General features: G+C 35.3%; 1 protein-coding gene across 2 annotated transcripts in view; it reads right to left on the bottom strand.

The window, feature by feature from the left end:
• The window catches only part of LOC132914583 (cAMP-specific 3',5'-cyclic phosphodiesterase-like), a 395,884-nt gene that overhangs the window by 341,467 nt on the left and 40,056 nt on the right, over positions 1-14,361 (bottom strand). The window lies entirely within an intron of this gene.

Genomic DNA, 14,361 nt, shown 5'->3' with positions numbered 1-14,361 from the left:
AAAGACCAGTACTGCTGTATTCTCTTCGATAAAAATTCTGATATAAAACGAATAATATTTCTTCCGATGTAATGCTTTTTTACTCGCAAGCTCCATTAGCGCAGCATATACGTCCACACACACGTCGACTCCATAAAAAGCGTTCTTTGAAAGCAGAGCTTGTGGAAATTGTCAATTACACGAAAGTTAATTTCATTATTAAAAATTAAATTTATTATTTTCACCGATAATTACTTCATTTACGAAGAACGTTTACGTTCAGTCTGTCGCTCGCGCTTAATTCGTCCATGGGGAGGAAACCCGAGACATTTAACTTGCGAGCTTCTGTAAGACGAGTCTGTAATCGCAAATGTAATTGGATGCTGGGTAGAGATAAAACCGCGTCATCTTCGTTTACTTCAAACAATAAGCAGAGTAGAAAGGGAAGAGAAAGAGAAGAATCTGCCTTGTAAGATCGTCGTTGCAGGAAACAAGCATCTTCGGTTGCAGATGCATCCGTCTTTTCCATCACAAAGATTAAGAGTTATCTCTTTCATTCTTGGATCGCCTTACCAACATTACACTTCGAGTAATTGCATCGTTACACGAAGTTGTCTTGGTTAATAGAATGGACTTCTTGAATGAACGAAGCAATCTCGCTATAGTTTGTAAACTGTCGTAGCGAAATTTCGACTTGGTCAGCGTCCTTCGGATTTCCAGCAAATTTGCGAGATTTTGTTGTAAGACGAAAAGCAGGAAAACACGATGCAATAGAAAGTGAATCGCTGTCGAGAGAAGGTGGCAGAGTTGAATACATTTTTCTGTTTTTCCTTTTACGACTCCGCTGTCGTGTAAAGGACGTGTTCGTTATTTTCTCGTGTATTTTTAAGAGACACGAGAGAAAGAGGGTGGCGAAGAACCGGTAAGGGTCGAAAGGGATAAAAGCATGGTCTATTGGGAGATCCCTTTGTGACGCGCAAGGCTCATGGATAATACGTTAACCAAGAAATATTGCATAATTTATTGACCTTTCACTTTTCTTTCTGCTATAAAAAATTTTAATCATAATCGTAATCCTGATTCTTTGATTTTTAATATCTCTTCAAATGTTGAAGAAATATGAAGAAAAATTCCGAAATTCTTAGTCGAAGAAATTTCAATTTTCCCATTTGTTTTATACTGCTACAAAAATTACATGGTCGCTTTATTTCTCATCTATCGTTTGCTCGGAAAATAATTCTATAAAGCTGTCTTGCTTGCTCTGTATGGGAAATATTACACAATTTTTTGTACCTCGATTTTCCATTGTCACGAACGTTGGATTGATTTTTATTAAGTAACCAAAACCTAGCGGAGAATGTTCTGTCGAGGTTTGTCGACTAATCCGTCCTTGTTTTCCTTCCATTTCGCCAGAAAATTGGATTGGGACTTGGATAGTCGCGATGAAGGTGGATCATCGATTGACTCTATACTATTGTGCTTGCGGGGTTTACCCGTAATTGAAACCATGTCATTCTTGTCTAATTTACCGGTAAATTGCACTATTGGCTATCTTGCAAGTATGTCTCGCTTCTCACTGACTTGTACTACTTACGTGTTTTATATAAGTATCGCTCTTGTTCTTAATCCAAAATTTTGTTCTTTAAAAATGTTCATGTGAATGGCATACAAATAACAGATCATACACACAGACATATACGTATACATTTATATTTTGATTAGATACTTTTCTAAGATAAAAAATATCTTACGTATGTTTTTAAACTGGGAGACTTTGAAAATGAATTATGGATGTTTCAATGAACTTTTGTTTCAGAATTTTATATGCGAGTTGACTAGTTGGCACAGTGTTAGTGCACGAGTATATCTGTAAATGTGGAAAGCATGGCAGGCCAGTTGAAAGACTGATGCACGTATGCGTGTTTGAAAATGTAAAACGCAGAGACCGTGGCCATGCTATTCAGGCTGATTAAACGTAGCTATGTTCCCCTTCTATCGCATTCTCCTGATGCGGATAAATCGCGCTTCCAGTAAGTGGTTCATTATACGATTTTATTTCCCAACAATTTAAATATACAAAATATGGTAATATATAATATATAAACTGCTTGTAAAATATGAACTCAATTTAAGATATGGCAATACAATATACAAGTTTCTTGATAGTGAAATACGAATTAAATGTAAAATATTGTAATTAATCGAAGGATAGAATTATTTCTCAAGATTAAAATTACAAATCGAAGGTGAAATAAATTGCAAAACGACGAAGATTAAAATTAACATCCTTTACGTAACAGAATTCGTTTTATTTCCTTACTGAAAGTTGAACGAAATTAAATTTAAGCTGGAAAAAGAAAATGACAAGTATTTTAATACGATTTATTTGAAATTGCAGCGAAGTATATATCTTTCCTCCAGCGACTTCAAACTAAATAAAAGTATATTCGCAAAAAATTCACGAAGCTAAATTTAGAGTCAACCGCATTCGAAATACTTTTTCACGTTTTAAGTAGAACAAACTTAAATTAAACCAGTCAACCGAAAACTGAATAACCTACTTTCAAAATTGATAAAATTACAAAATCCCTAATTTCATATCGAACATAAATATATTCATTAAATGAAAATTACGATCAACCATGTTCGAAATATTTCTTCTACTACAAGTGGAACAAACTTAAAGTAGATCAACCATAAACTAAAACTCGACTCACATTTCTCCTTTTCCTATTAATTTTACATTATTCCTGGAACAACTGGAATATTTAATAGGCCGTTTGAAATGTAACGACTAGAAGTTTCACGCGCGGTTCCGTGACTAGAACATTCACGCACGATGCCGTGACTAGAGATGAGTTAGTACGTGTCAGGTAGCATTAAATGCACGTGTAGTTAAGTGAGAACTTGTCTCGACTCGTGCTGCTCAGGGAGGAGGTTCCACTGTCTATAAAGGCCAGGCCTGCATCGGAATCGTTTCTTCTCTTAAAGTATGTAGGTTACAAGTGACGTCATCGGCCGCCCAGTGACGTATGCATCGTGAAATATGCATCGCTGCAGCGATGCAGGTCATTGACGGCCGTGTACCTTTTGTGAGCAAATAAATTTCCAGGAAGTTAAAGCCCAATTTTCGAATAGTTAGCCACGAAAGATTGGGGAATTGGTAAAATAATTGAAAATTGCTTTTCTATTGTTGAAAAAATAAAAATACGTATAAAACATTGTTGGAAATTGTTAGTATAAAAATTATATGTTGCATTGCTGGTTAAGGGCTCTTTTCTTTTTATTAAGCTTCCATCAATTTTTGGGTACATTCAGGCAGATTGGACTAAAAATTTATGTTTTTTTTTTTTAAATGAGTAAAAGTTGATCTACTTTTCACGGAGAATCTAGATTTACCTGGAAATGGCAATTGTTATGTTTTAATTAGAAAATTTATCTCGTGTCCTAAATTACTAGGCTGGAAATAGAAATTTAACTCGACCAACGATCTTAGGTGGAGTATTTCGAGTAGAAATTTAATTAGCAGTCGAATAATAGTTTGCCTACGATTGAACAACTTTTACTTTCGACGTGTTTCAAGTAATCTAAGCGAAAAGAGTCGTGTCACTACGTAGGCGGGAACCGTGTCCGACCATGCACGTCCCACTTCTACTTGTCCTCGTATTTATCACTTATACCTCGTGAACTATTATCGACTGGTACTTTAACAATCAATAGAAATATAATATACCACTAATAACCAAGAACGAATAATAATAATAATTTTTCTTTTATAAAGATTTTAAAATCTAAAATTTCGTACATCTTTCAAAAAATCAAATCGCCTTCGTTCTATTGAATTTGTCGAATTTTACATAAATTGGTAAAAATCCATAATTAAATAAGTAACAATGATATAATAATTGTGTAGCAATAATAACTGCTGCCTTATCCTAAACGTTCTAAAATTTGAAATTCAAGACAAGCCATCTTTGTCCCGAACTTGGCATAAATATAGTAATTGCATCATATTAATAATTTCTACCATTTCCTATAAATTCTACGATCTGAAATTTCACGCGTCCTTTAAAAAGTCATCATCGTTCCCATTGGACGCCATCGAACAAAAGGTACTAGTTCATGGAAAGTTGGAGTGAAATGAAATCGATGGTTCGTACATAATCTCGGGACGCTCGACGTCGCGACGCAGCAGTCGGGACGCTATTAGCATGACTGCCGGTATCAAATATTAGAGACGAGAGTGTGCACAGTGGGAATCGCGTGTGCAGAGCTTTCTGGAAAAGTTATGGGTATTAACCCCAGAACGGAGCATCAGAATTCCCGCCGCGACTCTGGGTTCGATCCCATTTGCAATGCAACTTTAAAGAGGAGGAAGCCGCACGGGGAGCACATTCATGCGCATTCATATAATCGTTTATGCTAATGGATCGACTGCTGCAAGAAACAACACGTCGCGTGCCATTAGGGGACCTACTTGCAAGGGAACAACTGTTTCATTGTTTTAATTCCGATATAACGACGTTGTTGCGGCTGAAAGGAGATGAAGATTAGGTCGTCCAAGTGACACGAGACAGTTTGTGGTCTTTAGAACGAGGAATCGTTAGAATAAGCGTGACTATAAAGCAAATTATCGCGACTATAAAGCAAATTATCGTGACTATAAAGCAAATTATCGTGACTATAAAGAGAGATACTTAGACGTGCTATTTGCTGCTCATATCGCTGATAATTTTAGCGAGATCTGTTGGTGTAGCGTACGATTTTCATTATTTTGGAATAGACGAACACCTCACGTTTGTGTAATAATTATTATTATAATTGTTGCCGTGTTATAATTATTACAATTGATTATAGACTTTGAAAGACGGATGACTATATGGTGAAATATTTAGTATTAACGTTTACTGATAATTTCGTAAAGTTTTATAGTTCAATGGATATTTCTGGTTCAACTGGAATAATTTCAATTGAATTGTACGAACACTGGCTTAAGTTACTTGATTTGAATGACTCAATAACTTGAATTACATACACAATAAATGAATGATTGTATGGACATATATGAACATTATCATTTAACTGTATAAACTCAAGCATTAGGATAAACAATGTTGAAGTAATTACTTCAAGAAAAACTCTACACCTTTTCTTTTGTATATCTGTAACCTAGAGACCGCTGTTACGAAAAGAATAGAATTTAGTGAAACAACAAAAAATATTCTAAATAAGGAGAGGTGCATATCATTGTGCCGTTGAATATAAATTTTCTTTTGGATTATAAAGTCTAGAAACAAAAGAGCTACAAGTAGATTTCTACTGCTGTTTCTTGTAGTCTTCAGCTATAGCTACGAGGTTAACTTTTTGGTAATGTCCTTTGCTAGAAATATATAGCAACGTGCTCCCTATCATAGCTTCTTCTATTGTATTGTAACACTGTAAGTGTGAGGATCTGGATCAGCATACACTATACTTATGCCTTTATTTATTTCAATATATTTTTCCATTACAAATTCATCCACTCGTTCCTCCATCAGTCAACCTCAACGAACACGAAAGTACAATAAAACAGTTCATATAGAATATATTTCACATCTAGCTTCAAACGGAAGACGCGTAAAGAAAGAAAATCAGTATCAAGCCATCTATTGGACAATTGATTCGAAATTTTTTTCTTCAGAAACTTCTCTGGTTTCTTCACTTAATTAAATACTTTCCAGATAGTCGAAACAGTGCACAGTAAGTCGAAGGAACTCTGAGGTTAATTGCGTTCTCGCCATTTATTTAATACTCGACCTACATGTGTAAAAGTTCGAGCTTTCAGCCGCTAATTTATCGCTCCGCGGCTCGTTGTCTCTAATTGCCAGCCCGAGAATACGATCTCCCTGTATTCTCTCTTTTTCTTTTTTCTTTCGTTTCGTCCCTCGCGGCATCGTTGCTCCGCAATTTATGACGCGATGCGCGTTTTCTAATGCGATGGGAAGAGAAATCGTTGAGAATATTTCTGTCGCCGTGTTCTGGCTGATCGACGAACCGCAATAAGTTGCGACAAATTTGTTTCCCAGATAAACTTTTTTCCTCGGAAACGAGTGTAAATTGTTTCGCGTTGTTTCGAAACTGTCCGCTCGCGTCGACATTGATTTTCCGATATTTTTGGGAAATTTAAACTTTTGTTTAAACGCTTTGATAGGAAATTCTAATTTTTCCGGGTTTTCATTAAAATCGTTTTAGGAACTCGACGTAGAAACAAAATTTTGCCAGCAATTTAAAATGTTATAAATTTACGCTGCTGTTTTAATGAAAAACTAAAGTCCTAGTCACTTGTTGAACTTCGGTTTTCACGGAACGGTTGCGACGCGCCATCGAAATGAACTTCGAAACAGGATTAAGCGACCAATCATGCAGGGCAACTTCGTTTGCTTCTGGTGCATGCGAAAATTCACGGGAATCGTTCTCCAACTTGTAACGCCCGATGAATACCAACGTACGAGACTGTAATGGGAAGTTCTCGACTATCGGCATGATTTTGTTATCGTGGAATTTTCTACAATTAGTCGCTTTGGAAAACTTCATTGACTGAAGCGACTACACCATTCAAACGGAATAAAGTCATTGCGATTGAGGTGGAATTTATTTTCTAAGCAATATAGATCGTTAAAAATATGTTGGGAACTAGATACGATAGTTAAGGATAAAATTTAAAATTATTTAAATAGTTAAGGATAAAAACGTTGCTATTGTGACTATTAATATATAGGAAAATAATGCGTGACGATGATTTAATTACGGTCGGAGAAAACTGACCTAAGCATCTCTAAAAACGTGAAAGCGTGTCTCAATCGTTTCAAATCGATTAATTTAAATCTTCTCGTACCTCAAATAATAGGAAACGAATGATTTTCTCTTAGGTGGAAAAAAGATTTTACTCCTAAATCGCATACGCTGTCATTCTGATTCGATTCGTTTCTCTGCAGGCAAGTCAACTCGAATATTTCGATGGAACTATGTTCGAAGTACTGAAGAGAGCCTATTAAGCGAAGAACTCCCGAGTATCGAGAGGTAGGAAAGCGTAGAAATCGATTTTGAGCGTTCCTAACGCGAATTATTGATCTATACTACTGAAAGCTCCGAGCAATTCGAAATTAAATCTTTTCTGCAAGCTGCTTTCTGGGTGGTTAATTGGATTGTACATACAAGGGTTTATACGACTTTTATTGCACATTTATCGAAAGAATCAAGAACGTGATTTATTCGTTTAATTCAACCTCAATGGTTGACTTATACTACTGGAACTTCTGTATTTTAGTTAAATTGATATTTAATCGTCTCTTGCGCGGTATAGACTGATATTCAGTGAGACTCGAATGACACACGTGCTTCAACTATCGATATCAGCTTCAGTTTCACGGCTGACGCCTAAATTATTAATTCGTACCACTGGGAATCATTAACTGGACATATAATTCCAATTAGTTAACGGCAAACGTTTCATGCGTGCGTTAAAATCTGCCGATATGTAACTACTACGTTTTATCGGGACTAATCGATGGTTCATCGAGATAATATTTCACGGAAAACCAGCCAAATTGAAAAATCCTTATCTCTGGTTTTATGTTTTTGATGTGTTAGGTCTGGCGACACTCTATCTAGACACACCGCGGACAAGATGGCAACCAGATGTCTACACATCCTTACTGCGTACCCTCGATAGCCTTAAGGACCTATCATAAATCTCAGGAATTTTCTAGCTAAGGTTCTTCAGACCGAACAAAGATCTCTTTACTAAATCGTTTTCTAAAGTTTATTGTTTACTACGAGAAGACACGGGAAAGTTAGTTTTTCTCACGTACCATGCTTCCCACTAGCAATTTTCTATCGAGGGCAGTTAAGAACCTTCCTAGTCCACCAACCTTCTTATTATCCAATCAGAAGCAACGTCTATTGCCCTCACTTTCCTAACCAAAATTGTCATCAACAAATCCGATGGTTCCGTGCGCTAGACACACCCATCGCTAGCTTTCCTTCGACACAGCATCGTCAGTGAACTTCATTTATTCTTCGTTGTTAGAAGAGTCAACGCGTATCTTTAACGGGTCTCTACCCTTAAATCAATCACTTACTTAACTTGTACATACGCACCAGTGTAACTATCTTCTTTACAATGTTGTAGGAATAAACATTAATTTGTACCTGTTAATTCGGTGTAAACTCAATTGAACCGCCCCTATTATCTTAACAGAAATAAGGGAATCGATCAGTTCGTGGCGTCGATTATCTAATCGTAACGAGAATTTACGACTCCCGTTGACGTGCTTTCTCGCGATCGCGTCTCTTCGCGAATGATCGATCAAACATGATGATAGATGATATTCTAGTAGAGAAAAGCAATCATCGGTCATCGCAAAGTGCCGGAATCGATATTGCAGCGTACGAAACAGAAATAAAAAAATCCAAAGTATTCTTTGGCTCTCACAAAGACAGAGAAATACGTGCAGAGTGGATTATCTTTTATTATTATTTCATGATTATCATAGGGGCGATTATTTTTGTCACGATTCCTTCAATTGAAATCTAAGTTTAAATGATTAATTAATTAATTAATTAGTCAATTTTAATAATAAAATCTTCCAATATGAAACATCACGTCAGGGATGAATTATCCTCTGTTAATTAATTCCAGTTACATCATTAAACCATCGCGATTGTGACCTTCGATAAGATCAATAAGTCAAAATAAACGAAACAATTATTTCCACATGATACAAATTCATCTAATTTGAATAATATTGTCAGTCGTATTATACGAACATGTTCACCGAATAACTTATTAATCGAAGAAAAGCATCGCCGATTATCATACATTACACTAATAGGATTGTCAATCTCGTTTTCCAAACGGAGAATCAATTCCACCCCCTAATTTAAAAATTTGCTTAATCGGAATGATACTTTCCTACGTTCTTGTTAAGAAGCAAACAGTTCTTGAAACTTTCAAGTTGAGAGAGACAAGATTATCATCATACATTAAGAGACAAAACTGACGTATTAAATAAAAATTCTCGATTCCACCCTCCAATGAGAAATTGTGTAATCAGAATAATGACTTTTGTGCATATTAACGCTAGAACTACCGATAGTTAACACGAAACTATTTCTACCAAAACCAGTGAAAATGACTGGTCTTTAAAAAATACCTAATAATAGAATATTTTATATTTATTGATTTATTACTTTCTTACAGAAGCAATTCCATGTTATGCAGTATTGCACAGACATAGATTTCTTATTAACACTAGAACTGCATTAAAACTAGATAGCTATTTCTACCAAAACCAGTAAAATGACTGGTCTTTAAAAAATACCTAATAATAGAATATTTTATATTTATTGATTTATTACTTTCTTACAGAAGCAATTCCATGTTATGCAGTACATTTTTGATATTATTAATTCATGTGGCATCATGTTCCCTAAACGAGGGCTGACACATTTGTGGCGGATGATGCGAGGAGATTGGATTTAAATTATAATGATGAATAAGATTGCTATTGCAACCGTCAAGTGTATTTAGAATAGATATTAATATAAAGGTTTATACGTACCGTCGATAGACGTTCGTACGAACGTAGTCGCGAAGATAGATAATGAAATGCTCACGGATAACTCAAAGACTCGTACACTCCGTTAATTCGCGAATAATGACTCGGTAATATCTCGGTAATAATTCGATGATAATAACTGCCCGCTCGCGATCGTGTCTGTTTATTTATACTGGTCAGGGGGGAGTCGGAAGATTCAACATCGCAAACATCGCATTAAACATCGCAAAGTGTATTATATATACTTTGAATATTTTAAACATTTTTGCATATTGCATACATTCGGTGCACATTTCCATCTCCGAACTTGCCGCAGGTACATGCAAATTCATCGCCTACGTATTACAAAGCCAAAACGCGTATTCGACGAATATTCGCGATACCCCTACCCCTATTGTAAATCCCTATTATAATCTCAACAAATAATTACTTCAAACTGATTTCCATGGTTATCCCATTCAATTATGACGTAAATGATAACGTCCTTGATGAGGGTTGATTCGACAGGAAGCACGCCGCCTAATAGGGATGAAATAATGATAAATAGAAGGATTCCGCGGGTATTCGAAATTTAATGAGAGGTCAAAGAGTAGAAGAGGAGGTATTAAAAATTATATGGACATTCCATTAGAGAGTGCTGCATCGCTGGAAAAACGACGCGGGAAAAGAGATTGGAGAAAAAGGGGTGGAACAGGGGTAGAATTCGTTGAGGGACGTTATCAATTCCTGCACGAGTAATAAAATGCTAAATGCGACGATTATTAGTCGACTGCGGCAGTTTATGTATTTATGGAGAATTTCGACCAGCAAATGTGCAGAGAATTTATATTACGCGAAGGAAAATGTAAAATGTCGAGAGTGTGTGACATACGGTATGACAGATGAGGATATATATATTAATAAATATACATTTAGTAAAAAAATATATAAAACATGAAAAATAAAATATGAAAATAAAATACATTTTATAACAATTGTGTGATAGGACGTGTCTTTGCTCGAGCTTTACTTTTTTCTTAGTGTTTGCAAAAATATAAATTTGCATAATTATCCATAGTATAATTGTCATTTATAAAATTCCAAGAATATTTTTCATTAAAATATTCTTGATCAATAGATTACAAAGATTATTTAAAAATATTATAATATTTTGTATCGAAGAAATTTTAATGCGTTTTCAGAAAATTATGGAAATTTATTTGAAAAATTCCCTGTACCTTCTGCAGCAAATATAATTTCTCTATATTTAATACGTTAATTTAAAAAACGCAAAATATATGACAAAATGGTCGGATCAATTTCCAATTGCAATTAATCCCTTGTACTCTGGTATTTCAATGCCAATCCCTGAACCATCTAGCTGATTTTATTACATTGGAAACTCCGCTTAAATGTTCAGTTTCGAACGACAAAAGCTCGGATTGAAATTACGAATCACGATCAATTTCTCAACCTCCAGTTGAATATTTTACAGCTCTACTTTTATTTATAAGGAAACTTTCTAAGTTCAGAATCGTATAAATTGCAGTCTAAATTATTCTGAAAGTTATTAGGGAGTTGCCGGGTATTGTACGGAGAATTACGAAGTTTCGCGGAGTAAAACGTGGTCGTAAAGGAAACGAATTATTTCGAGCATCTGCCTTTTAATTAATTGCTGCTGAATATCTTGTTTGAGCCACGTGTCAAAACGAATGTTCAAGAGAACATAATTATCCGTGGAGTTTGCATCGTGGAAGTCCAGTCTCGTCGTCAAGTCAACTTATTTAATCACGAATTTGAAACTTGGCTCCCCTTTTGGCGATGAATAGGGCCAATTAACGGGGCATCAAACTTCCTCTGCAATTAAGGCTGATCTCAATTAAAAGTCCTCCGTTTCTAATTTATAGGAAACGATCTTATTCATTGTTCTCGATTTCAGCAGAGTATTTCTCATATTTCCGATAGAAAAATTATATTCGATGGAGTTTAAAATATTTCTTCAAAATACCACCATAATTTTGTATTTAAAAGAATAAATTTGCCACATATTATTAGAAACTATTTATATAGGAAGTTAAGGAAATTTATTCAAAATCGTTCTGTGTATCTTTACCCTACAAAAATTAATGTACTAAATATAGAACATCTGATGCTTATTATAACAACGTACTTTATCGAGGTACAGAAAGCGTTCCAATTAATATTTTTTGCTAACAAAATTACGTCCAATAAGGACTAACAATTTTTTTTTACATTAAAAAAATACATATTATATGCATATCACACGTTGCTAAATACACCAAACCAAGATTACTTCAAATAAGCCCTTGTTTCATCCAAACTTGAAGAATTCTTGCCAGAGATATCGAAATTTCCACAAACCAATGTCTGACAGTACGATTCTCTATGCTCTCGTCCATAACTGATCTAAAATTATCCCCGTTGGCAAAATTCCCCGGAACTTGCCGGTTGTAGGCTCGTCTGTAGCGCGGGATAAACTCGGTACACCGATACTATTGATTTTGCGAGAGGTGCAGAAAGAAGGGCGGCGGAGAAAGTAGAGGGTGAGCGAGGTCAACCCCCTTTTCAGGCTGGTTCGACATAAAACAGGGCTTTTCCGGGCTTAGGCCGATTTATCCTTTAACGTTGTTCCTTTGCGGTAAACCGAGTCGGAAAAAATTGATGTTTAACCCTGCACCCATCCGCCCATGTTCTTATTTCAACTCCTTCCATCCTCGTGGAACGTTTCATCTGAACGTGGAATATCAGGTTTCTTATTTCTTATATATTTTCTATGTCTATAACTATAATGTCGTGGTAATTTTGGAAATGATATAGCAACGTAGAAAAGCGGAAAATTTAGAAAATGGGAAAATAATAAGTAAATATAAATAAGAAAATAGGAAAATATGGAAACTGGAAAACGGATGCTGGGAAAATAAGGGAAAAATAAGAAAATAGTTAGTGGTAAAATAGTAAAATATGAAAATATGAAAGTAGAGGCTAAGAAGATAGAAATTGCAAGCCAAAACCTCGCATTGCTGAGAAGCAACCAGAACTGAGCTGTCGCACAATTTAACTTCGTCGCATTTCCAGGTGACAAATTATTCTCCAACTTATTGTTTAAACTGTCATTTGGATAAGCACTTTGAGAAATCGGAAACCATTTTGCAAACAAATATTCATTTTATTCCGACCTTCTCGTCCGAAAATCCTAGAATCTCAGCGGCAAAGCCCTTTGAACAATTTCTCCGCTCGACCCAATTGCTGCAACTACCTCGCAAGGTTCTTTTGTCTTGTACACACTGTCCATTATCGTAACACGTCATCCAGTAAACATAAAACACAAGGCGAAACACAGAGAAGTATCCAGAGCGTGGAATTCCCGCGAGATTTCACGTACCATTTGCCACGCGGATGTTCCCTTACGACGCCCTAAACGGAAACGATTCACAGAGAAAAGTCTGACCGCCGGAGGACCGTGAACATTGCCGCGTGGATGACAGTTGAACGAGCTCGTTTCTAAATCGATTACGACTTGCTTGATCTTACGAAGGGATTTTCGTACAGAAAATAACGATAAGTGGCTCTTGCGTTTTAGTTTAGGTTTATGGAACTTTGGAAGTAAAAATATTTTTTTTTTTTTAATTGATTGGAGTGACAAAAGTTTGATATTTACAGTGGCTGAAATTTGGGGAAATTTAGAACATCGAGGAATGAAGAAAGATTCCTAAGGATAGAGAATAAAATCAGGGAAGGAGAAAATAAATGATAGTATAAGTAGGAAAGAAAACTAAAATTCTGAGTGAGAGGGAAATTGGGAAATGATACTGGAAAATAAGGAAATTGGGAAATGATGCTGGAAAATAAGAAAATTGGAAAATGATGCTGGAAAATAAGAAAATTGGAAAATGATACTGGAAAATAAGAAAATTGGAAAATGGAATCACAAGACAAAAAAGCTTTTTACATTCTAGTCAGACAATTCTCAATAATTAAAGAAGTGATTTTTAGAAGTTTCATATTGCATTTACTCCCGATGAAATATTTCATCGTTCGCACAATTACTCGTTTGAAACGCCTCCTAATTGATATGCGCTTTCCACTTTATCGTTTGTTATATATTTAACTGCGTTTAACGTGAACTTCGATAAAAAGAACGACAGGATCGATCGACACGAAGCTTCTCGACTCTCGATGTCGTCGTGGCTACGTTCAAACGAAATTACAAAATTGATGGAGTAGACGGGATTGAATTGTGATTTCCGCTGAATCTGTTGAAGCTGCTGCGATGGTTATCTGAAATATCAAACGTTAATCGCATTTGGATCTTCTCCAAAATTAAACCCGTGTTTTTCGCCAACATGTGACTTACTTTAACCAATCGAGACCATAAATGAAGCTCGACAGCTCGAAACTTGCCCTACTTTCGTACTGAAATAATGCGCGTTCTTAAGAAAATTCACAAAGATTCATCTGTCAGGTAAATTTAGATTTCCCTCACTAGAGAATTATTTTTCAAAATTTAAAGAAATCTATTCGTGGAATTTATGTTCCTTAAATATTATATTTCTATTTCTTTAAATATAAGAAACGTATTTTTATCTTCTAAGATAAGTAAACAGTTTTATATCGTACATATCATTGTATTTAAGCATAGTTTTATATATTTTTTAATATTTATAATTATCATCAACGTATAAATATATCTGCAGTGTAAACATTGCTATGTTTTTCATGCGCGAAAATATAGAGAATTGAATTTCAAATTAGCAAACAAAATTGTTCAGTTGTAACAATTATG

Source organism: Bombus pascuorum, chromosome 15 (genome assembly GCF_905332965.1).
Source record: "Bombus pascuorum chromosome 15, iyBomPasc1.1, whole genome shotgun sequence".
Taxonomy (NCBI): Eukaryota; Metazoa; Arthropoda; class Insecta; order Hymenoptera; family Apidae; genus Bombus; species Bombus pascuorum.
The sequence above is the reverse complement of the archived record's forward strand: the minus strand, read 5'-3'. Positions and strand labels throughout refer to the sequence as shown.